Source organism: Ambystoma mexicanum, chromosome 12 (assembly GCF_040938575.1).
Source record: "Ambystoma mexicanum isolate Mex_15411 chromosome 12, UKY_AmexF1_1, whole genome shotgun sequence".
NCBI lineage: Eukaryota > Metazoa > Chordata > Amphibia > Caudata > Ambystomatidae > Ambystoma > Ambystoma mexicanum.
In genome coordinates this window covers 1,093,804,265-1,093,828,396 of record NC_090936.1, presented here as the reverse complement: position 1 = coordinate 1,093,828,396, position 24,132 = coordinate 1,093,804,265, and the positions used below count along the sequence as shown (strand labels likewise).

Below are 24,132 nucleotides of genomic sequence, written 5' to 3'. Positions count from 1 at the left end.
GAATTTTTTAGAACTACAGGTTATGAGTTGCTAATACCATGAATCAGAGCCATAGATTGTATGTCATGCTAGCACTTTTTTATTCCATGTCCCAACTTCATACTTTCTATGATGTATGTTTGCATGGGGAATGTTTTGGGACTTGTAACTACAATCAATTGTGTATAACACTACCCATTACTCTGCTGCCTACCTCAATTTTAAAAGTCTCTATGTCACTTCCCTCCAATTTATTTCTTCTCACATATGCGCTTCAAAGCAACTTGTTGTGCATTTGCGCTATACAATACACTTATAATATAATCAAATAAAAAAAAATAAAGAAATTGATCTGACACGTTCTACTTTAATGTCTTGGACTGATAGCAAAGAGGTTGGGGGCAGTGCATGGGTCTAACATAGGAATGCCAGAATGAAACTACACAGACTTTTCAATAGGGTTTACATATCAGATCCCGTTTAAAGTAAATAGCCACCAGACAAAGCCACTCGCGAGATTGATATCTGTTGGCAGTTATAAAGTGACAGACAAATTCTGTCAGAGGCAAAAGTCACAAGACCATTTCTAATGGAAGAAGGGTTCCCTTTTCAGAGCTATATTTTCTGAAACTGAGACCGTTCAGAGAGATGCTGCAAGACTGTAAGAAGCTTGATACACAGATAGGCTCAAAGTGCCATCGCATATTCTAAGGATCTGAAACTTCTTCAATCATTTTGAAGCAGAAAGAATTGAGAGCGTAAATTCCAGAAAGCCACCTCTGGCTGGAAGGAGGGGTGAGGAGGGGGGGGGGGTGGAGATAAGCGAGAGGTTCGGGGGTGGGTGGGAGGGATTGAGTGGGAAATAAGAAGCAGAAATTTGCTGTAATTTTAGTTTTTGTAGATGGCTGTATCCAGCGTACTGAATGGTTATAGGTTATTTACACGCCCAGAATTTGGTTAAACGTTGTCCAGATGACTGTATTGTGGGGCGGGTTCTGCAGTGGGGTGGAGGGATAGCAGGACATTATGCAGTTTTGACCTCGGAGCAGAGCTACGGCGAGTCTTGCCTCAAGCACTGATGAGTTGCACCAAGTTAAGAAGGTTAGAGCAGGCACCTCCAGTGCTTGCAGAAGGTGGGTAGAGCTGAACAGTGGATGGCACCATGTGGATGGGGGAGGAAGGAGTGAGGGAGGAGGGCATGGGGATGTGGAGGACAGTATCTTGGAGCGGATTGGGAAAGAGAGGTGACAGGATGTGCGTGAAGTACATAACATTCAAGCAAAAATGCCTGGGTTTTTTGTGTGTCGTTAGGAATATTTGGGACACTGGAAGTTTTCATTCTATTTCTGATAGTGATCCTTAAATGGAATACCTAATAATAGCCTCTCGTGTTCTTATGCAGCATTCCAGCATGGATTCCACACAATTCGAAGTGCTGTTATAACAGGTGTTTTTTGTCAAAATAATGGTACTCAATTTATTGACCACAGAAGGATGAACAACTTCTCAGCCCAGCGAAACGATCCGAACATGCCAAGCTGGTCCCATGGGAAAGGTGAGCTCTCAACTCGCGCGCCCTCCACCCAGGCTTGATTGGAAGAAGGGAACTGTAATTCGGATTTATCAGCAGAGAACAGCATCCTATGTTCTTTTTATTCAGGCGGCATCTTTGACTAAGACACAAGAATATATGGGTACAATATCAGTTAATACAGTCACTGCCTCATAGAGGCAACTCATTTTGGCGGGAATATTATCGTAAGAAAAAATAAAGCTTTTATAATAGCGGTACCTCTCCTGCAAGAGAGGTCGCCAGGCAATTGCTCTTCTATATGTAGGGCCAATATTAACTTAAGGTATTGCTTAAGGGCCTAGTATAGATGACTTCGATTATATAATAGATATACCTGACCGGCTGGTGTTATTTATAGCCACCCCCTTATACATTGGAAGGAAATCTTAATATTAACCTTCGTAAGGCGCTTGATTGGGCAATGGCTTTATGTTATGCTGCTGGTCCGTACCTGGCTCCTCTTTGGTATTTTCAGGAGACTCTTGGTGGGGTGGCTGTATGGAGATGAATATATCGAAGCGGTGTGAAATATGTATTTGAATCTCAAAACTATAGCTCATCATCAATAATTTGTTTCTTTTGTGGCGCTGCTGATTTACAGCCTACAGAAGCGTTGTAACAGGCTTCCCCTATGGGGCCCACATTTCACCTGTGTTGCGGTTCCTACACTGGCTGCCGGTATCTCAGCGCATCATCTTTAAGTCCCTCTGGTCCACCGTGCGTTGCATGATCAGGGGGCCCAATATCTCCGGTCCAAGGTTTTACGTTATATCCCGACACGACAGCTACGTTCTGTATCGGCTGGTCTTCTTCTTGTCCCTCTTTTTCGCCGTGCCCGGATTGGAGGTAGAGCCTTCTCAGTTATTGCCTCTCGACTGTGGAATGATCTCCACCTGGCCTTGAAACAGTCTGTTAATCATCTGACCTTCAGGAAATTGTTGAAAACGTACATTTTCAATAAACCTTGTTACTTCTCCTTCTTTGTCCCTCTTTTATAGCGCCATGATACCTAGGTGAACGTGCGCTCAAAAAGTGACATTAACATAACATAACATGACAGAAGCGATGATTGAATATGCAATGTTCTCTCACCTTTCCCCAATTTCACTGAGTTTAGTTATTCATCAAAATCCACTTATTAGACAAGCTATGAAGACTGGATAATGCAGTTCTGACATAAGAAATAATCATCGAGGGTCTGCAACACAGTAGAAATTAATACCGTTCTTTGATTTATTTGACAAGTAACATTTGCGATGCCTTTAAACAGTAATTAGAGGAAATATTGCATCCTAAACAGCCAGAATTTCCGACCAAAAATAAAGGTACACTAAACATTAACTAAACATAATAAGAGTTTGTAGTGGCTGCATTATAAAAATGAGGGGCAGAAATCATGCATGAAACAGGTATTAGAATTGATTATGCAGATGTCTTTAAAAGAGGACAATGTGAATAGTAATGCAATCGGGCAAACATAGTACAAAGAGGAGGAAAACATGGACAACTGCTGGCATGGTTTCCAAGTTATCATATTCAAACATGTAATAAGATAAGTGCAGTGGTGAACCAGGGGATGATGCCAGAGTATGTTTAATAGTAATCTTTTTCAATTTCTGACAGGTCAGATCCCTGCGAGAGAGGGAAATGCTGTCCTGTTGACCCATTCCCGCACAATGAATATCTCATCCACGAAGAGCATGTCTTCGAATTCTTCAATTAACTTGAGCCACTGTCTTGTGTGCAACACCCTCTACTTATTTATATCACGGATCATAGTTGACAGCCTAGAATATAACAAAAAGACACCATGAATGTACTGTACATAAATAATTCATTTGAACAAGTCACAAAAGTAAAGTTTAAACCTCAGATAACACCCCATTACATGCCCACCACCCTCATTGCAACAGGGCCCTACTTTGTTTTACCTCCCTCTAAGGCTCTAACGCATGCCGTGTAGTTTCGGCTTCAAGCAATGCATTCCATACAGGAAGCAATTTTGACACCTGATCCTCATTGCACCTGCACTTCTTACATTGTACATTACCTACTGAGTTATTGTGTATTTTGTGCCAGATTAGACCCTATAACCACAGCAAAAGCAACCAATGACCTACATGCCTCCTCATGAATGTCTGATCCATATTTAAGCACATCTCCGGCATCTATGAACTTCTCCTGGAGGGCAATAGCAACGTCTTCTTCATCACTGAGACTAGGCAGTTGGACGGTTATGCCACTGTTCTGTATAAGGCAAGCCCACTATCCTTCATGATTGTTTTCATTAACCGTACAGACAGGAAGGGAGGTGGTATCATAATATACCAAAAATACATACAAGGCTGTAAAGGATAGATAGAGGTCAGTTCTGGAGGATGTTAGGTAAAGGTCAAAATGTGGATGCAGTTACCATCCAAGGTAATATACCAGAATCAAAATGGTTTGATTATTTTGGAGCATTATATGCAGAAACTAGGGTATTTGGTGAGCAGCTGCGCCTTGCTCAGAGTCCCCGGGGACAGGACTTTATCCCTTGTATTTACTAGCAAGGAGATTGCTCTGGCCATTCATGCACAAAATAATAATAAGACCCCCTGGTCCCGATAGCATTCCGCTTGACTTATTCATGTCTGAACCCAGTATTTCGGTACATTATTTAGTAAACCTATTTAATGCAATCACAGCAAGCAAAGTGATGACAGTACACCCATGTGCAGGTTCTCCAAGCAGAAATAATTATAGATACGTTGTTTTGGAGTCAGTACGTTTATTACTTCCAAAACTACCAACAAGTACTCCTTTTCACAAAAGTCCATTTGAGCCAAGTCACACATTCCACAATGCCACCTAGTAGCCATTGTTGGAAGTTCACCTCCAGTTCTGAGCCACAACAGCAAGGCATTGTGGGTACGCAAATCAGCTCAAATGCAAACCTTTTTTCTCCAGGAAATTGTCTATGTCTAAGAGGGCAGTGTTACTTTATGCATAGTTAATCAACCCAAGTCAGACATTTGCAAGGGTGCCAGGACACCCACTCAGGTGCACCCCCTGTGAACAGATTATATAGTTTTGTTGCATACTATGTTACGCAGTGCATTTATTTCTTTGGTATGTAAGACAGATAAACACTAGTTATTCAGAGGAACACTTCAAGTTCACTATCAGTGTTTAGACCACAAATAGTACTTCTCAATAGCCGGATATAACGTGCTTCCTTCTTCACCAGCATTTTTCTCCATCTCCTCCTCTAACGTATGCTGGAAAATGGTCAATTGCCAGAAACCTCACTGCTGTTCATTGTAGTGCTGGGCCAGTGGGAATCTCATATTCGTGCCTAGGAGGGTGTTGAGGTCTTCTCTGAAGCATACATGCACCTCTCTGATTGTACTTCTCACATAATGTTTTTCACAAATGAATATAATGGTATAAACCACAAACTTACTCTGACAGTTCAAGAAATGTTTTACATGGATTGCTGGCAAGTTGTTGATACATAGATTATGCATGCTATTCATTGCATAGCTGCACATTGTGCAGGATCCACATTGGTCAAAGAAAGAATCCTATTGAAGACCCTCGCAATCACCCATAGATGTGTCTCCAAATCTGCCACGCCAGAACTGGTTCAAAGAGTCACTAAGACACATTCACCCAGACCTGTTAGAACCCCTACACTCACAGACTAATTATTCCAAACTTCAAAAGATCTAAAGCTGGAGGATCCAGCTTCCCAGTAGTATCCGCCAAACATTGGATTGCGCTACCACAGGCACTTAGAGCAGAGGAGTCGTACTGGGCCTTCCTCGAATCCTTAAGACACTTCTGTTTGTCTAATCACCTGTACCTACCAAATTCAGTGTATCACTGAGAATGTATCAGAATGCATGCTTCTAAGGTCCTTAATTGTAAAAATACGGTAACATAATGTATGTTTGCTTGTAACACATGATGCTTCTATGTCTCGCCTATGGGCACATGTAACCGGTTTGTCAAGCAACCAGATGCCTAAGGGCTTGCGCACGCTTTACAAATGCAAACATTACTAAATAAAGACATTTGTAAAAACCCTGGTTTGGCCAATGATAGTCAGTTATTGGTCGGTCGGACCGGTGCCAAACAATGGAGACATTGTCTGTTCCCTTTCTCTCTCTTTGGGTCTGTTGCCTCACATGTACTACTAGATTCAGTACAAAGAGTTACTCAATGTAATTGGTTGAAATAAATATTTGCTGACCTAAGCTTTGAATATTTGACCAATACACTGGTTCGTCACTTGCCTTGAAAAAGCCTTGGAAAGGGTGAAGCTGTGGGCCACACAGTTGGCAATCAAGGCAATTATGTCAATTCCCACTGATGCACCTGCATTGGGATGCAAAAAATACCCAATTCTATTGTTTGCAGACGATGGAGCACTGATCTCTCTGACCCCCATGGGACTGGGCAAGTACTTAAGCTATTTGAGGATTTTTGCCAAAGCAATGGCTTAAAAATAAAAGTTCACAGGGAGAAGAAAAAGTGCCGAACACTTTGTTTGAACTTGGGTGAAGGAAGTTAAAGCGTACAATTACTTTTGAATGAGAATGACAAATAAAGGTTATAGGGCCAGTCGGATAGTGAAAGTTGGTGTAATACTAACTAGATACAGTGATGCAATTGACAGCTTTGCTAAGCAGCATGTGACTGGAGCCACCAGGATTCCAATATAGACTTATAAGTTGCAAGCCCGGTAGGCCGCCGTGTACGGATAAGAATTATGGGGACACATGAATTGTAAATCTTTCTCTTCCATTGAAAATGGGTTCTTGAAAAATATTTTAAGTCTGCCTGGCAGCACACCAACTGTGCTGATCCAATTGGAAGTTTAGCAAGATTAAAACCCTTGATGTACTTGGTAACAGTCTGGAGCTAACCGGCCTTAGCGAATTGTACACAAAGTCGCTTAACACTCGGCTTTCCCAGCAAGGTGGAACAACTGTATCCTGGTGCACCTTCATCAAGCAAATGTTCTCTAAGATAGGATGTAGAGAATCCTGGTCTAGTTCAAAAACTATAAGCAACACGTCCCATTTGATAATTAAAAGCAATCATTTATTTATTCATGTATTCATATATTGGTTTAGCAAAAACTTTATACGGAAAATGTGTACAATACAAAAAAACACAATTCCCTTAATTCATTCATAGAAAATAAAAATATTGAGATACCTTCATTAATAAGAAACATTCATGTATAGTTAATGTATGAATATAGAAAGCAGCGTAGTAAAAAATAAATCAGGATTTAATTTCCCATCCTGGATCACTAGTAAACCAGGGAGCCTAAGCAAGTTGGTATTGCTCTCCAACCTTACTGCACAGTCAGCTCACCCCACCAAAGTCATCACATGCAGTGTTATTTTGTAGTCTCAACCAACCAATCTACATAAGCCCACAAGCGCTGATAACACCATCTATCCACCTAACAGCATTCAAATTCTGGTTTGCCCATTAACTTATGAAATCCCTTAGTTATAGGCCTTTTACTTTGACAAGATGCCACAAGGACAGCCTTAATTTTCATTTGATGGTCGACGCTTGCTCCCATCTTAGATTTAGGTTAGATTAGGTGTTTTTTCCACCTGCATATTGTTTAAATAAACACCCTTGAATCGTGAATACTTGTGTCTGTCTTTACCGTTGCCACCATAAGTTCCTTACAGTAGCTAATAACGTTAGGTCGATTAAATGTGAATAAACAAACACACACACAAAAATACATCCACACAAAAACACTACCAATGGTGTTTATACCAAACTGCAAATCTGTCTCGGTGCAATGCAGTTTTGCTCACACTGCGACACTCAGCTTCCTGCTGATCTACTGTACTGTCCTATAGTTCATCCTTCACAGAGAAATTCATCATTGCAGTTACAAACCTCTCCTTGGACCAGGACTACTGGACCATCCTGGGCAATTTTAATCTATAGCTTAAGAGGACACTCTCTTCAAACATAGGCAATCTACTTGTTAAGCAACTTACGGTAGGGTACCCCCACGAAACCGCATACACACTGGGTTGAATTTTGTGCAACAAAAGTCTCAATGATTTGTCCTCCTTCCTTTGGGGATGTCGTGAAATACAAAGTGCCGAATTTGCCAATTAGGGCTTCAGATGACAGCATTAGCAGCTGAAAGCCAATAGTTTATTCAAAGTATGTGCTAAATGCTGAAAGTAATGTGTGGTAGCGCCTCCATTATGCTTTAGTGAGCTACAAGGAATATGCAGGCCTAGTAGGGGTGGTAGGTCACATTATGCATTGTGCATAGACAGGCAGGGCGGAGGCCCCTGTGTAGTAGCTAATAGAGACTTGTATTGGAGTGTTTGGAGCATTATGGCACCTATATAGCACTTAGATAGCCAATCTTTGAAGCGCTATGGACACTAAGCTATGAGTGCAGGCCTCGTAGAGCTTGCTCACATGGGGTTAATTGATCTCGGCTTCTCTTAAAATATTCTGTTTCTTGCAACGGTAGCTCTGCATAGCTTTGTAAACAAATCCTCTTTCCCTGAGAAGGCCTGGTACGGTTCTGTCATGAATGGCACTCTGTCAAGAGTGGCACAGGGCACCCGGTAGGGTTTGGGTGGCTGTGCTGAAGTAAGGTAGCAGATAAGCACACACAGCAGGAAGTTCAACAAGAAAGAAGAGTAGTAAACTGTAGCTGGGAGCCAAAAGGGGCAAAAGATACAAAGGTACAAACAAACTGGATTCCCTCTTGGGGTGTATGCTGAAATGGGAAAGTGTGTTCCACGAACCTTAGGAAACTCCAGCCTTCTGCACAGATTGCTATAACAGAGGCCCGTGCTGTATGCTCATGGCTGGGAACAACAGCAGTGGGTGTTTGTAACACTGAAAACATGACAAGGGAAGGGGCAGAGGTTGCCTGCCGGAAACCAACGGGCAAGCTCTGTACAAAAGGGATTACATAAGACACATGAGAAGACAAGAACAGAAATATCCAGTGAAAAGGAAGTCAATGAGCAATCTAGCAGAAGGAAATGAAGGAAAGGCAGTTGGACAGAAGTAAATAACCAAAGGTGGAGTACAGAGGACTCAAGGAAGAGAACAAGGGAGCAGCAGTCAGGAAAACAGAAGGGCTGCAAAGTAGGAAGCAGGTCTGCAGTCAAGAGTGGCACTAGGTGCAGGCAAACTGTAATGGACTGCGGAGGACTGTAGTAGGTTGCAAGGCAGGGAGTCCAGAAGAACAGGACAGAGAGAGATTAGTAGTAGGCGACAGACAGAGAGCCCAAAAGAATAGGGCCGCTAGGTAGGGAGCCCAGAGGAGCAGGGCTGTAGGCAGCTAAGTGTAAAACAGGCTGTAAGGCAGAGGAGTGTAGCAAGCCTCAAAGCAGGGAGCCCAGAGGACAAGGGCTGTAGGCAGCGGAGGGAGCAGGCAGCAAGGAAAGGAGCCCAGAAGAACAGGGCAGCAGGGAGTGAGCCCAGAGGAGCAGGGCCGCTGACTGTAGAGGGCTGCAGAGGCAGGAAGCCCAGAGGACAAGGGCTGTAGGTAGAAGACAGCGGAGCGTGATCTGCTGCAAGGCAGGGAGCCCTGAAGAGCAGGGCAGCAGGGAGTGAGCCCAGAGGAGCAGGGCCACAGACTGTAGGGGGCTGCAGAGGACTGTAGTAGGCTGCAAGGCAGGAAGCCCAGAGGACAAGGGCTGTAGGTAGAAGGCAGCGGAGCGTGATCGACTGCAGGGCAGGAAGCCCAGAGGACAAGGGCTGTAGATAGAAGGCAGCGGAGCGTGATCGGCTGCAAGGCAGGGAGCCCTGAAGAGCAGGGCCGCAGGGGGGTGAGCCCAGAGGAGCAGGGTCACTGACTGTAGAGGGCTGCAGAGGACTGTAGTAGGCTGCCAGGCTGAGAACCCAGCGGAAAAAGGTAGGTAGCAAGCAGCGGAGCGTGATCGGCTGCAAGGTAGGAAACCCCGAAGGGCAGGCAGGGGCTGGAAAACAGCAGAGCGTGATCAGCTGCAATGTAGAGGGCCCAGCAGGGCAAGGGCGGAGGCTGGAAGGCAGCAGAGCGTGATCAGCTGCAAAGTAGAGAGCCCGGCAGGGCACTGGATCCAAAACAGGGAAATGCAGCAACAGGAACAGCAAACAAAGTATCAGGTCAAGGCAAACAGGAGCGGGGAGATCTCAAGATGCAAGAAACTGTGCTTGAGCAGGCGACTGCTTATATACAGCGCTGCCCTGTTCTGAGGCAGGCTAATTGACAGCACCTGGGGCAGCACACCTGAAGACAATCTGCCTCCTCCCTCTCTGGTCCTGAGCAGGTGGAAGCAGCACTGGCCGCTAGGGCTTCTGGGGATTGTGGTCCCAATAACGATGAATGAGAATAGCCAGGAATTGAGGACTGTAGCCAGGTGCATTATGGTAAATGTAGTTAATTGAATAAAATAAGAAAGAACCAAAGTTGAGGAAATGGAAATAAAAGAGCAATGTGTGAAAAGGAGTTGTTCAAGGAGTATTAGGAGGATAAATGAGTACCAAGTAGTCCGTGATGGTTGCCAATGCGTGTGCCAGCAGCGCGGGCATGACACACATGTTACACCTGATCAGTCTAGGTGTAAGCGCTGGATGTGAGTTGTTCGTATGAATGAAAGTGTATGTAAAGGTATGGGATGTGTGGGGTACGACGGGTTTGTGGTAGGCATTTATTTTGGAATGTGAGGGAAAGAATAGGGTTACACTAATTTTTCGTAATGTTATTTTTTTTTTTACATGGAGAACTCTGGGGTGATTTAAAATACCTGGACTTAATAATCCTCTCTTGCCTGATAAATGGCAACTTGTAATTGCAAGTCTCGGGAGGATAGTTCAGCGGCAACGTGCTCGCCTTGGAAGCAAGACGACACAGAGCAACACAGATTCGATACCCGGGTCCGTGCTTAGAAACCTCTGGGTATTAAGCGCGTTATAAATAACCTATCATATCATATCAAAAGGCACCCGACAATGGTAACTGGCCGGTCACCGTTACAGTAATTGCTTGAGAAATATGCAGCTTGATGTTTCTAGCTTTCCTTGCCCATTTCCCCTAGCACTTTGGCTGTGGCCTGGCAACATGTTGAACAGTCTGCTTTATTTGTAGCAGTGCTGCACAACAGCAAACAAATCATTCATTTTCGATTTGGTGGGACTTTACCATGTCTGGGCCAATGCCCACCCATAATCCATTCCCATATTGCAATCTCATTGAATTCACTGTTGCTCAAGACGCCAAATGACACATGCACATGGAGCCACCTGCTTCCCAGGACATCACCACATCTTCCTGTCTCTGTAAAAGGAACGGGGAAAATAGTGATGCAATATCATTCTGGTTTTTTAATTCACTTGATAATGCATCATTTCACTCAGGCCCATTGAACTAAGTGATAAAACATTCTTGCATTTCACAGAGTTGAATGGAATTATCCGTTCACAGTGGCTACATATTAAGCTGCTACCGCCCTATATAAGTCACTTACTTCTTCACCCTTTAAAGGCCTCTTCCTTGAAAAGATTCTCCGGTTTCTTGCAAACTGCCTGACTCTACTTAAATGGGTACAGGAAATTTGAGATCTGCTGTAGATTGGATAGCTCCATCAAGTTAATGATTTTAAGATTGGTGATCCAGGTAACGAAGAAAGATTGGGCCCGGTAAGAATGGACGAGCCATGGGTTTCTCAAATTTTGGAACCAGTGATCTCATTTTCCATGAACAGCGATGGTATACCCGATTCCTAATGTTATGTTATGGTATGGTCACTTGCATAGCGCACGGTCGCCTGAGGGCATCATGGTGCTGGAGAGGCAAGTGACTAGAAAGCAAGATCAGACAAGCAGGCCATTTTCGCTGCAGAATCAGAATAGATGGGTTTTTAATGGTTTCCTAAAAACCAGGTGATTAGACAGCGTTTTCATTGACAGTGGGAGATCCCTCCATAACTGAGCTGCAGCAATGGAAATGGCGACCCCCCCACCCGTACACGACGAAAAGAAGGCACACATAGCTACAGCTGAGCGCAAGGAGCGATTGGGAATAAAGCGCAATGACTTAGCGCAGAGATACTCTTCTCCTCGGTCGTGCAAAGCCCAATGAACAATACAGAGCGCCTTAAATTGTATGCGCTGAGCTACTTGGAGCCAATGAAGGGAGCGCAATACTGGGGAGATATGGGCCCCATACGGTGTCCCAGTTGCCACCTGGGCCGCTACATTCTGGAGACGTTGGAGTCGGTAGACCAAACCTTTGGGTTGCGCAAGATAAAGAGAATTGCAATAGTCCAGCCGACTTAATATCATAGCAGCAACCACCGGAGGACGCAGAGATACTGGGATCAGATGGAGCACCTTTCTTAACATTTTCAGCTGGAAGTGACCAGTCTGGCATATAGCCGATACTTGGGCGGCCAGGGACAAATTGGCATACATAATTACCCCAAGATTTTTCACCTTGGTCGAGGGCACCGGGAGCGAACCCAAGGAAGAAGTTCAGAACAAGGCGATCCAGAGTAAGGGAACAGGGTGGGGACCCACCACCAGCACCTCTGTTTTGTCCCCATTAAGCTTCAACCAGTTTTTGCCTATCTACTTCCCGACGGCCGTCAGGTACTTATATAGGCACAACGACACCTCAGACTGATCAAGACGAATCAGAATCTGGGTGTCGTCGGCATACGAATATTACCTGACGCCGAAGGAGCGGATGAGACGCAACAAAAAAAAGATATCAATGTTGAAAAGAATGGGAGACAAAGCGGACCCCTGTGGGAGACCGCAACTGAGGTGAAAGGAATTACATGTGAAAGGAGTAAGGGAAAGGGATTGAGATCTATCAGTCAAAAAAGAAGAGAACCAAGCCAGTACTTGACCCAAAATACCAATCTGGGTAAGCAGGGTAGCGTGGTCCACAGTGTCGAATGCTGCTGAAAGGTCTAATAAAATCAGGGCGCCGACACCCCTTTCTCCACCAGCCTGGCCATATCGTCGTGGACAGAGACAAGGACACTCTCTGTGCCCCTACCTGGATGAAAACCTAACTGGGCCGGGCCAAGAAGATTGGATGATTCAAGGAAAGACGACAGAATAGGGGAAAGCAGTGATTCAAGAAGTTTCATCAGAAAGGGGAGAAGAGAAAAAGGCAGAAAATTAGAAGGTATAGAAGAATCTAAAGAAGGTTTCTTCAGAAGGGGTATGCCCGTGGCAGCTTTAAGCTCAGGGGGATGAACCCCCACTGACCAGAGAAGTTCACAGCTGCCATAATCTCCCCTAGAAGGTCAGATGAAATCTCTTTCATAACTCCCAAAGGCACCAGATCAGATGGCGCACTAGACTTGATCCTTAGAATGGCAGTACAGACCACATCCTCTGAGAATAAAGGAAAGGAGGACCAACTAGGGCAAAGACTGCTCACGTTATCATCAAGAGGCAAGTTGCAAGAAATGGAGTCAGGAGCAAATAGGGCAGAACACTCTGCGATGTTAGCAGGAATAGTCACAACCTTATTAATAAAAAACCGCGATAAGGATTTGCAAAGCTCCTGCATAGGCCTAATACTGGGGACACATTTGGTAGAGGAGGATAGAGATTTTAAAACAGCAAATAGGGCCTTAGGCTGATTCAAGGAAATTTCTATTTTCCAGGCAAAAGAACTTTTTTTTGCCGCTAAGATAGCCGCTGAATAGGCTGATAAGCCGGCCTTATACTGAAGCTTATCTGCAGGATCATATTTAATGCACCATTTCTGTTTCAACTGCCTAAGTTTCAGTCGGGCAGATTTCAGTTGGTCCGAGAACCATGGCTCGGAAGCCTACGAGGTTGAAAACAACGCACTGTGGCAACTTCATTGGCGGCTACCAGAAAAGAGGCATCCAGAGATGAGAGTGAAGGTGAGGTGGCTGCTACAAATTTTTCTCTTACAGACGTAGAAAACTCCTGTAAATGGTCTGAATGCCAACAACGCCGCCAGACACGCCCAGGCAGAATCTTAGGCGGACCATGAGCTACCAAGAGTGAACAAGTCACCAGGTAGTGGTCAGACCATACCATGGGCTCGGCAGACTGGAAAAAGATGGACTTTTTATTAGCTAATACAACATCTAAAGTGTTTCCCATTTTATGGGTAGGCCCGACAACATGCTGTGGAGGATCTAAATCCAACAAGCTATTGAAGAATACATCCAGGGCAGAAGCTCTTGGAGAGTTGAATTTCAAATTCAAATCACCCAACACAATCAGGTTGGAGTATTTGATTTGACGGTCTGCTATGAGGCCTACCAGTGGTTCCAGTAGTCCAAGATAGGAGCCTGGAGGGCAATAAATGGCCAAGATATGACATGTAAAAGCCCAGGAGATAACACACCTAAGCAATGCAACCTCAATACTAAGAGAATGGGGACAGCACAACTGAGTAAGCACAAATTCGGTTTTAAAAATAACAGTAACCCCTCCACCATGCTGAGGTGCAGGCCTTTCCACATGGATAATCTTATATCCATCCGGGATGGCCTGGACCAAGACCGGGGCTGAGCACTCATCGAGCCACCTCTCAGTGAGGACCAGAATAGCAGGGCGACTGTCAATTAGTAAGTAAAAAATCTCTGAAGCATGGGCCGTTAGAGATTGGGTGTTCAGCAGCAGTAGAGGCAGGGCCGATATGTTAGAATCTTGCAAGGGAAGCTGCCGCCCGCTGGATGATAAGTCTTCAGGAAGAACAGCCAACCATCCGGGGGGGGAAAGCGAGCTTGAAGGAGCCAAAGATAGGAGATCACTCTTTGAATAGCGTGGAGCCCCTCCGTCTCTGTCCGTCGCATGGACGGACACAGACGGCGTGCCAGCTGCGGCCCGTTCGCTGCGTGGGCGACCAGTACAGCACCTAAATATCGGAGTACCGAGGGGAGTGACGTGAAGACCTGCCCCTCACTGAAAGAGAAAGAGGACTGACCGTGAGTGCGGCGTCCCAATAGTAAAATCACAAAGTTACATAAGATCAGAATTGACACATATTCATAAAAACAATAGCAGCATTAATCAGAGTAGCTTTAAATTGGCAGCTCCTGAAAGCAGCCTCACATCTCGATATGCACGGCTACAACACAGCTCTTCAATGCCAGAGTACCGAGGGGAGTGAAATGAAGACCGCCCCTCACCGAAAGAGAAAGAGGAATGACCGCGAGTGCGGCGTCCCAATAGTAAACCCACTCTCCGTAGGTTCACAACTAGAAAGCCTGGAAGCAGTTGTAAATATCTGGGTAACAGTCAACAGTAAGTGAATAAATTATGAAAAGCTCCTATAATCAGCTTCTTTTAAGATCTAGAGAAACAGACGGCAAATGTAGCCAATGTCAGTGGTAGAGCATATAGAAAATAGAAAAGGGAATGGTCAGGTTATAAAACCACACAAGGGCTAAGACTGGTAAAACCTTCATAATATAGAGGCTGCTAAAAACAAGATCAAGAGTGTGGATGGCCTCATGTGTGGGGCCAGAAACACGATGAACTCGATTAAGGGTAGTGAGATATCCAGAAAAGAGTGTACAGCAGGAAGAGTAGGGGAATCATCCCATGGATTGAAATCCCCCAGCACAACAACGGAAGAAGAGGCCAAGCAAGGTGTGAGCAGGCATGCAGAAGATTCTTAGGGAAAGCAGTGATGGCATCAAGCAGATAGTCATCGAAGAGCGTAGACGGACGTTGGCTGCATCAATCTTAGTGCCAATGAGTCCAGGAAAAGGGGTGATGCTATCCTAAGTGAAGAATGGCACAAGATGGAATTGTCAACACATCTGACTGATGTGTGATGAATGAAATATTGAAATGGTGTAGCAAGGGAAATTACGGGACCAGATGTAGGAGCGAACCATGTCTCGGTGACAAAGTCCAGAACAGGAGAGTGGTAAGAAGTTAAGTCAGAAAAAGCTAAGAAGATGACGGTAATGATGCCGAATTACAAAAAAGAGAGAATGGGCCAGAAAACAACAGATAAGGATGGGCAGGAAGGCAAGAGCCAGACCCACATTAGCATGCATACGATTAAGTGTACTACCAAAGAAAGGCGTAAGAGTAGAGCCATGTGCTAAATAATCAGTGTGAGAATAGACAATAAAAGACGAGAAAGCCACATCCAGGGGAGGCCAAAGACAGGCAACACTACCCACCAGAATGGCAGCTTTGTCACTGATGTGAGCACCTTATGTGTGCCATTGGCATGACAGCGGCATGGCTTCTGGCAGTGGTCGCTGCACGGTTTGACTGCTGCCTGGACATAAAGGGGATCATAAAATTGACCCAAATAACTATACATTGTGTATATTTTATTCTAAGTTGTTAAATTTCTCTTTTTATGGGTTTTTTTTAATGAGTAAAAGGTTTTTTAATTTGTTTTACACCAAAACACTATGATTCACTAAATACTTAAAAAAAGAAAAAAAAGGGGGATGTCAGAGTCACCAGATTCAAGAAAGTATAAGCTACTTATAGATTTCACAGGGATATGGAGCAGGCGGACATTTTAGGTGACACCAGTCCTTAGCAAAGATTGATATGAAAACCCAAGCAGCAAGAACGTAACAATTGAATTGATAGAAAAACATAAGCCAAGTATAAATACAAAAAACTAAACGTTTAGGCAAAAAGCTGTATTCAAGATCCCTGTCAGCTATGTAGACAGAGGATGTGGTTAAGCCCAGACAAACCTAAACAAAGGCAGCAACAGCAGTTTTAAACTAATGAAAAACTAGAGCACAGCAGTTTCAGAGCAGTGAAATAAACCTCTGTGCACAAGCATGGAATTAGGCAGGGACAACACACTGGCATATATTGGGCCATGTCTGCATGAAAGTGCATTCTTAAACTGGCATATTGGCATGTAGAGGGCACAGCCAGCATGAAAAGGTGTTCCTACAGGCAGGGGCATGATGGTTTTTATAGGGCAGAGCTAACATGACAATGTTTTTACAGTTACAATATTGGCATGTATTGTTCAGCCCTGGCAGCAGGAAAAGGGGTTTACTGCTGACGTATATTGTCTCGCGCATTGCACCTTTCATTTCTATTGGCTACCCTGGATTTCTAGTGGGGCTTTTCATGTGCTCCCCTACAGGACCGGATGTGCATTGTTTGATTTTTTAAACCTATTTATTTCTCAAATTTAAAATGTAAATTACACCGTTCCAATCCATTATTTACAAAAATGATCGGGGGCAGAACCCAATGAACCCCCATGCGCCCTCTCCCTCTACTTGCACCTCCAATCAGACATCAAAGAGATTCACCTGATAGAAGGTGTGCAACTGATTGCATCATTTTATCCTCTGACACACCCATGTTCATATTCTTTCAAAATAACTCAGGAACATTGCTATTGCGCACGGTTTTGCACGGAGTCAACGATGTTGTCAATCCATTTTGACCTACCTTTGCAGTGAGGCTAAGAAGGAGTGAGGCAAACTACTTTGATGGTGGGTTATATAACATTATGATTTTGCACTGAAGTAAAAATACCACAAAATTGTGATTGTGTTGCATTATGTGTACGAGTGGATTTTACCTTAAAATAAGTCTCGTCTTTCACATTTGGATGATGAAGAACACTGGGTTTGCTCTGTTCCTTGTTACATTAGTAGCAGAAATAGTGAGGGAGACAGTTTTGGATCAGTGCAAAGGGTCATGAAACAGAGTTAACAGGCCCTTTGAAGGGAACAGTGCTGGCTCCATTATTTATTAAGGATGCAACACAAATGCTGCCAACATGAATTTGCACCATTTCCCGCTACTAAAAAACCTTCATCAACATGGCCCCTAGTCCATTTCCTCTGCTCTGTGTTGATGCATGGGTTCAAATGCAGTTTCAGATTCTGCATTGTTCTCCTTGTTGCACATGCGTTTACTTTAGCAAAGTTCACAGAATGTACATGGTTGGGAATGTCACACACCCATCAGCCAGGGGCTGTGTCATCTTCCCCAATTGACCTAAAATATCTCAGTTGACCTTCCTTGCCTAAGAATAGAGATCACTGTCACATCTTCCTTCTTTAGGATCAGCCCTCAAAAGAAGTTCATTTTGGGATGACAGCGTGTACCTGTCAAGCTAGTCCAACTGAAAGCTCCACGCCGTTTCCCCGCATCACTACCCGGGGCTCAGCATGGCGCAGAGAAATTATGTTACGAAAATATTGCCTAACCAACCTGCTGTATCCAGGGAACCGAAAAATAACGTCTCCACCCAGAAACTAGGCGTGTGGTGTTTACTCAGTGTCAAAACAAAGCTACTGGGCGGGCAGTCTGGGGGCAAGTAACACTACTGTGCTGTAACAGGCGGCGACATCGAATTTCAGCAAAATCCCCTCCAATATGGCAGCTATCTCATGACCGCCTGCTCCTATGCCAATTCAGGCATGTAAAGAGGCTGTAAATTGGTTATTTTTAAGTGTAATACTATTTGTCTTCAGTTTATTGCCATGGTTGCTTAAATGACAGTGATGAAAGTTCTGGGGGCTCTGCTCCTTTTAGTTGTAGACGTTTGCTGAAAGAAAAAATGATGTCACAGGGAAGAACAATTCTATGATACCGCCACCTTTTTATGGGAAAAGGATGTATGTTCCTATATATTCCCATATTCCTTTCCTTCTATCATTCATCCAGTCTTTCATCCACCTTTCTTTCTTTCTTTCTTTCTTTCTTTCTTTCTTTCTTTCTTTCTTTCTTTCTTTCCTACTTTCTTTTTTCCTTCCATACGCTTTTCTTTTTTTCTGTCTGTCTTTTTTATTCTTTCCTTCTTTCTTCCTTTCCTTCTGTCATTTATTCATCTTTTATAATTTCTTTACTTTTTTGCTACATTCTATCATTCCTGAGCATTCAAACTTTGGCTGATCTCAGAGAAATTGACCTGTTGTGTGGTCAATTACAAGTCGGAGAAACTCTTGCAAATGTTCTCAGAATGCCTTAGCTGCTGACATTATAGCCATCTACTGTAACCATTGTAACCATTTGTTTTTGTTTGGAATTGTTGAAGCAGCATTGCAGATTGCACAGGCAGGAGTAGAGAGTCATGCTGCAGGCATATCAAGCATCAAATAGGCGCTACAGGCTGGAGCCTGCAGGAACCCCTTACCTCGGAGGGCCCCAAGTCACGTGGATGGGGCGCCCATTGGATAATCCAGCCTTGCGTGGAAGTCGAATAAAACAGAAGTAGACTATTAAATAGAGGGATGAGCAGCACTAAATTGTAGCGCTGTCGTTTTCCAATGCACAGCCAGCCACTGACTGCACCCCTCTGATGGTCATGGGAATCTTCTTGTGAAGGGTGAAGTTGGTAAATTATGGGACTTTTGATCTAAACATTATTTGATGGCAAATTTCTGCACCAGTGTATTTGATGATGGCATGGCCCACATCACTGGGATACCCCGATGCCCTCTTCTATGCTCTACACTCAGCCTGTGTTATTCATGATTTGAGATACTTTGGGGCTCATTACAAGTATGCCGGTCTGGGAAAATGCTGGTAATTCTGGCTCTAGCATTTTTTTATGGACCGGCACACTTCAAGCTTGCTGGTGGGGGCCATGGATCTCCCGACACCTGACCTGCCGGTCGATCATGCCCCTCTCGGCAAAGAAATGCTACAATTACCAGCACCGGTAATACTGCTGCCGGTAATCGTGGCAATCCCATCCCATGGAGTCCTATGGGACTCCATGGTAAAGGGAACTTACCGGCACGTTGTTGCCCATAATATCCCAGTAATACCGGGATATCGGGCAGCAGAGACGGTAAGGCCAGTTTCCCAGTATCCTGCTGGAATTTCCCAGCGGGATACCGGGACAAGTCTTAGGGAGGCCCCTTGTCTCTTAGATCCAACTGCTCTATTTAGTCCTTTGTCCGTCAGATGAAATTGCTTAGATCTTTAACAACTCTCTGCAACATTGTCCTGTCCCTGCTGGAGCGGCCGCTCCTAGAGCGATGGGATTGCTGATGTCTGTATCCTTATTATAAAAGGACCAGGTGACTCAGTGTCACCAGGACACCACAGGTCTGGTGCAGGGCTTTTCCATCTGAAAAATCATTGTTTGTAGATATTTATAACCACACTCCTCAGGGTTTAAAAAATATAAATGTAAACATCTCTTTATTCTGGTTTTTGCATACATATGGAACTACATTTTGAAGTACAGGATTACAAGATAATGGAACAAATTCGCCAAAGGGACACTGGATGCATTGGGATATATACCAAACCCTTCCCCAGGTTCATTCTCCCCATCCTCTAATGTTACCCATTCACACAGTCCTCTCATGGGGGTCTTTGATCCATTGGAAATCTCAATTCATCCAACAATAGACACCATGCCACCCTTACCCCTTCTTCCCTTAATATGTCCACTTCTGCCACCCCCCATCTGCTAACATCCACCTTCCAATGCTGCACTGAAGGACTCTGGGGTCTCTTCCAAGCTATGGCCGCCCGCCTTTTTGCTAGTACCAACATAAATCGGGCTAAGCAATTTCGTAATTTCCATCGCTTCCCACTGGGGAGCAAACCCCACTAACCCTCCCTTGGACAACATTCCAGATTACACTCTGCAGAATTACATGACTGAGAACTCTAGACCCAGAAATAATGTGTTTATTTAACTGGAAGCTGAGGACTGGTAACGATGTGGCCCATGGACATGGGTGCATCTTGGACCCCTCCTTACAAAGGACTACGTGTTAAGTCGTCAATGCAAGTACTGCCGTGCAGGGGCGTGCCCAATCTCGCTCAAAGTGGAATTGTCATGAAATATTTTACTTTAAAACTCTGAAGAAATCACCAGACGCACCTCAGACACCACTAACATACTCGTAAATAAATGTTGAATAGCCCTAAAAATGAGCCCTCCAGCTGGCTTCTGGGGATGCCATCTTTCGCATGGCCTTGCGTGGTGCCATTCATCCTGTTACAAAGTATCAATAATAGACTCAACTGATCTCTGCAGGACACTTTCTACCACAATTTATTTTATTTTCTTGAATGGCTTTTTGTAAGGTGCTAGCGACAAGCATGTGCGTTGTGTCCAGCTTCCAGAGCAAGGGTAGGTGTAAGGGGAATCTGATCCTTCGGAGGCTTTGGAAGCATTCGGATCAGTTAGCCAAGGAAGGCGAGCTATAATGAGAGCCGACGGATGCTGCTTCAGTGTGTCATGCATGGACTTGACTTTAGGGAACATGTTTAACTCGCAAGTACAATGATACATTCTTAAATTGACTAATTAACACGAAACGCATGTACAGTGCTCTTTTGCAATTATATTTGACTCGCTTTCCCCATCTCTCCTTATTTTTATCATTCTTCACTTTATTTTTCTTTTTCTTTTTATTTCGTTCCTACTTCGATTTGAGAATTTTGCTCTTTCTTTCTTTCTTTCTTTCTTTCTTTCTTTCTTTCTTTCTTTCTTTCTTTCTTTCTTTCTTTCTTTCCGCTTCTTCTTTGGTTCTTTCTTTCTTTTTTCTTTCGTTCTTTCTTTTCCAATGTTGTTCTTTTTCTTCTTGTCTTCCTTCCCATCTACCCTAATTGTTTTCCTTCTTTGCTTGTCTTGTCATCTCTTTCCTTCACATCCCATCTTTCCATTTTCTTCTTTCATTCGATTCAGTTTTTTCTCTTAATTTCTTCTCTCCATCTTTCTTTTAATCTTTCTTTCCTCCAGTGTACCTTTCCCTCTCTACTGTTTTCCTTCATTCCATCTTTCTTCATTTGCCTTTCTTTCTTTCTTTCTTTCTTTCTTTCTTTCTTTCTTTCTTTCTTTCTTTCTCTCTTTCTTTCTTTCTTTCTTTCTTTCTTTCTTTCTTTCTTTCTTTCTTTCTTTCTTTCTTTCTTTCTTTCTTTCTTTCTTTCTCTTTCCATATGTCCTTCCTTCATTAATTCCTTCCATCTTTCATTCTTTCTTTCCTTCCTTGTTTGCTACTTTCCATCATCCCTAAGCCTGAGCTTTCAACCGTTGGTTGATCTCATTGGTCCTTTCTCCCACACTGCCCAAACTCATGCAGATGACACGCAGATCGCATTTATGCTTCAAGGTGATTATGCCTGCTTTTCTAGCACAATCTCATCCTACTTCTCCCCTGTCTAAGTTTGGATGCTCAAATGAAAATTGTTTTTTTTTGTGGTCTGTTATCCTTCGACCCCTCTTTACCTTTTGCTCAGACTTGCGTTTGCTCAAACCTCTGTTTGGCAGAGCAAGGCAGATAGATTAGCACTTTATTCTGCCCTTGAGAGCTCTGCACTTGAGAGCTCTGCTGCACTTACTCCTGGTGGATGCTCGGATCACCTTCAAGACACTCTGCATCCTTGACCGGGTTTACCGGCCACCAGCCCTTCTTATTGTCAACAAATGTACAGCCCTTCTGGGCTCCTAAAATCCCTCTTCGATGTCTCTTTCTCTCTGTCGAGCAAAGAAAAGGACTCTTGGCGGTAGAGCACTGGATCTTGCTGAGGCTGCCCTCAGGAACTATTTGCCCATGTCCTTCGGAAGAAGAAAATTGTCTTCATATCTGTGAGACTCAAATCCCTTCGTTTTTAATAAGGTGTTTGACCCCTAGGTCATGGACCCTTGTGACTTTGCACTGCTTCTGCTCGATGCGCTTGACCATGGCGATTTATGACTCATCCTATGGCACATAGGCTTGGTCTGGTGTTTTTCTGTTTTGTCACGCTCTTTTGCTGTATTTGTCTTTGCTTCACCTCCCCCTCACTTCCACTTACCCCATCTGAATATACCAAGGATGTTAAAACCGCCTTGTTTTTGGGGTGCTATAAAGTGACTGCATTCCCACCTGCCGTCTTATAAAAAACAAATAAATACACAATTCCTTCTTTGTTATTTATATTTATTTCCTTTCTTTCCCTTCCTTTCTTTCTTACAATTATTTTTCTTTCTTTCATTTCTTCCAGCGATCAATATCTTATTCCTTTTTTCTTTCACTATCTTTATTTAATTCCATGCGTCCATTTATTTTTCTCTTTCTTTCGCTCGGCCCTTTTTGTGTGGTAGATTTATTTTGCTTTTGTTTCCCCTTGTTTGACTTGTTTGTCTTTTTGCCACCATTGACTATTATATGAGGGGATATGGAAGCAAATGTGGCCCCGAATGCTGCACTGTTCAGAATCCATACTAAGAAGCATCAAACTTGCATTTGCGTTAAGTGTATTAGGAACATTATTGGTTGGTCCCGTCGATGTAGCGGGCCATGGATGTTAACTCGGGTGATTTTTGCTTGATAATCTGCAGCCAATTCTGAGGTTGGTTTGCGAGATGAAATGATTTTGTATTTCTTCTACTAATTGCTGAAGCTTATCCAACGAAAAGGCTTGTACTTCAATATCCGCCGTTATGTTGTTTATCAACTCCACTAAGGACCTTATGTAGCCAGTCTGGTCCAAGTGATGATAGATTCCCCAGGTTTACATTACATCCTGGCCCTGTGTAGATTTACATGTTATTGATAAATTCGATCTTGTTGGGGAGAGTATATTGTGGCAATAACCCCCTGAGCCGGCGAGCCGTTACCGCCTAAGGTAATACCCCTGGGGCCCAAAGTTATAACGGGATACTAATGCTGTAGTCAAACCTTTTCAAACGGCATTTCATTTGCCGTTTGAAAAGGCGGTTGCAGAAGTACACGCTAGTTCTAGAAAGACTAGATTGCGCCTACTGCTTCATTACTACGGATCAACAGGGTGCCATTTTGGGCCAAGTTTATCAGTAGTAATGAATGGCGGCGCACAGAGGCAAATCTGTACACTGTGGTCGGCTCGGAATCGAGCCAATCCACATTAAGTGTATCCCATGGCATCGATGCGCTGGGTACTAATATAGCTTTATAGACCTGCAGTGAGGGCCGTACCGGGCGTTATGTGCCCTCAAGAAAGAATTCATGGCCCGAGCAAAGCGAGAGCCTTTAACAAGTTATTCCGAGCCATACCACAGTGTGCGCTGGAGTATTCCGAGCCATACCATAGTGTACGCATTTGCCTCTGTAGGCCACAGGTCTATAAAGCTATTAGAACACCCTCATTGTTTAATTAAAGTTGAATAATTGAGACATGTTTAATGGAAGTACAAAACATTGCAAAATGGTAAATAAATGTCTCAGGCATTTTTGTACTTCAATTAAACATGTTTCATTTTTTTATAGGGTGGTGGGAGGTGCTAGGGTGGGAGGAGTATCATACTAAAGTGGAATCAGGTGTGGGTATGCCTGCCCTCTGCTCGAATTACGTTTACTTAAGGTGTGCTTTTTCCCCCACTACACAAATGTTAGGCACCACTTACTCCACACAAACATGCAAGTTAATAAACGTCTACAAGCTCCACATGTACATAAATTCACTTAACAGCCAATTCATTTACTTACCTTTCTGTGCAACGTCAACAAATGTCTGCAATATTTCCTCTGATTTTGTTGCTAAATAGAAACTTTCCATTTGTTCCCCATAATGCCGCAGTGCAGATCATGTAAGCCCCTTTTTCATTTTAAACGATGCAAAAGCGTTTCCTTTGCTTTTTTATTTCATAACTT

General features: G+C 43.8%; 1 long non-coding RNA gene across 1 annotated transcript in view; it reads right to left on the bottom strand.

Moving 5' to 3' along the window:
- Nucleotides 1-2,763: 2,763 nt before the first annotated feature.
- LOC138514269 (uncharacterized) overlaps nucleotides 2,764-24,132 on the bottom strand; it is a 128,249-nt gene continuing 106,880 nt past the window's right edge. Inside the window, exon 2 of the long non-coding RNA XR_011281905.1 lies at nucleotides 2,764-3,339. This is a non-coding gene — a long non-coding RNA (uncharacterized lncRNA). The remainder of the gene's footprint in view (nucleotides 3,340-24,132) is intronic.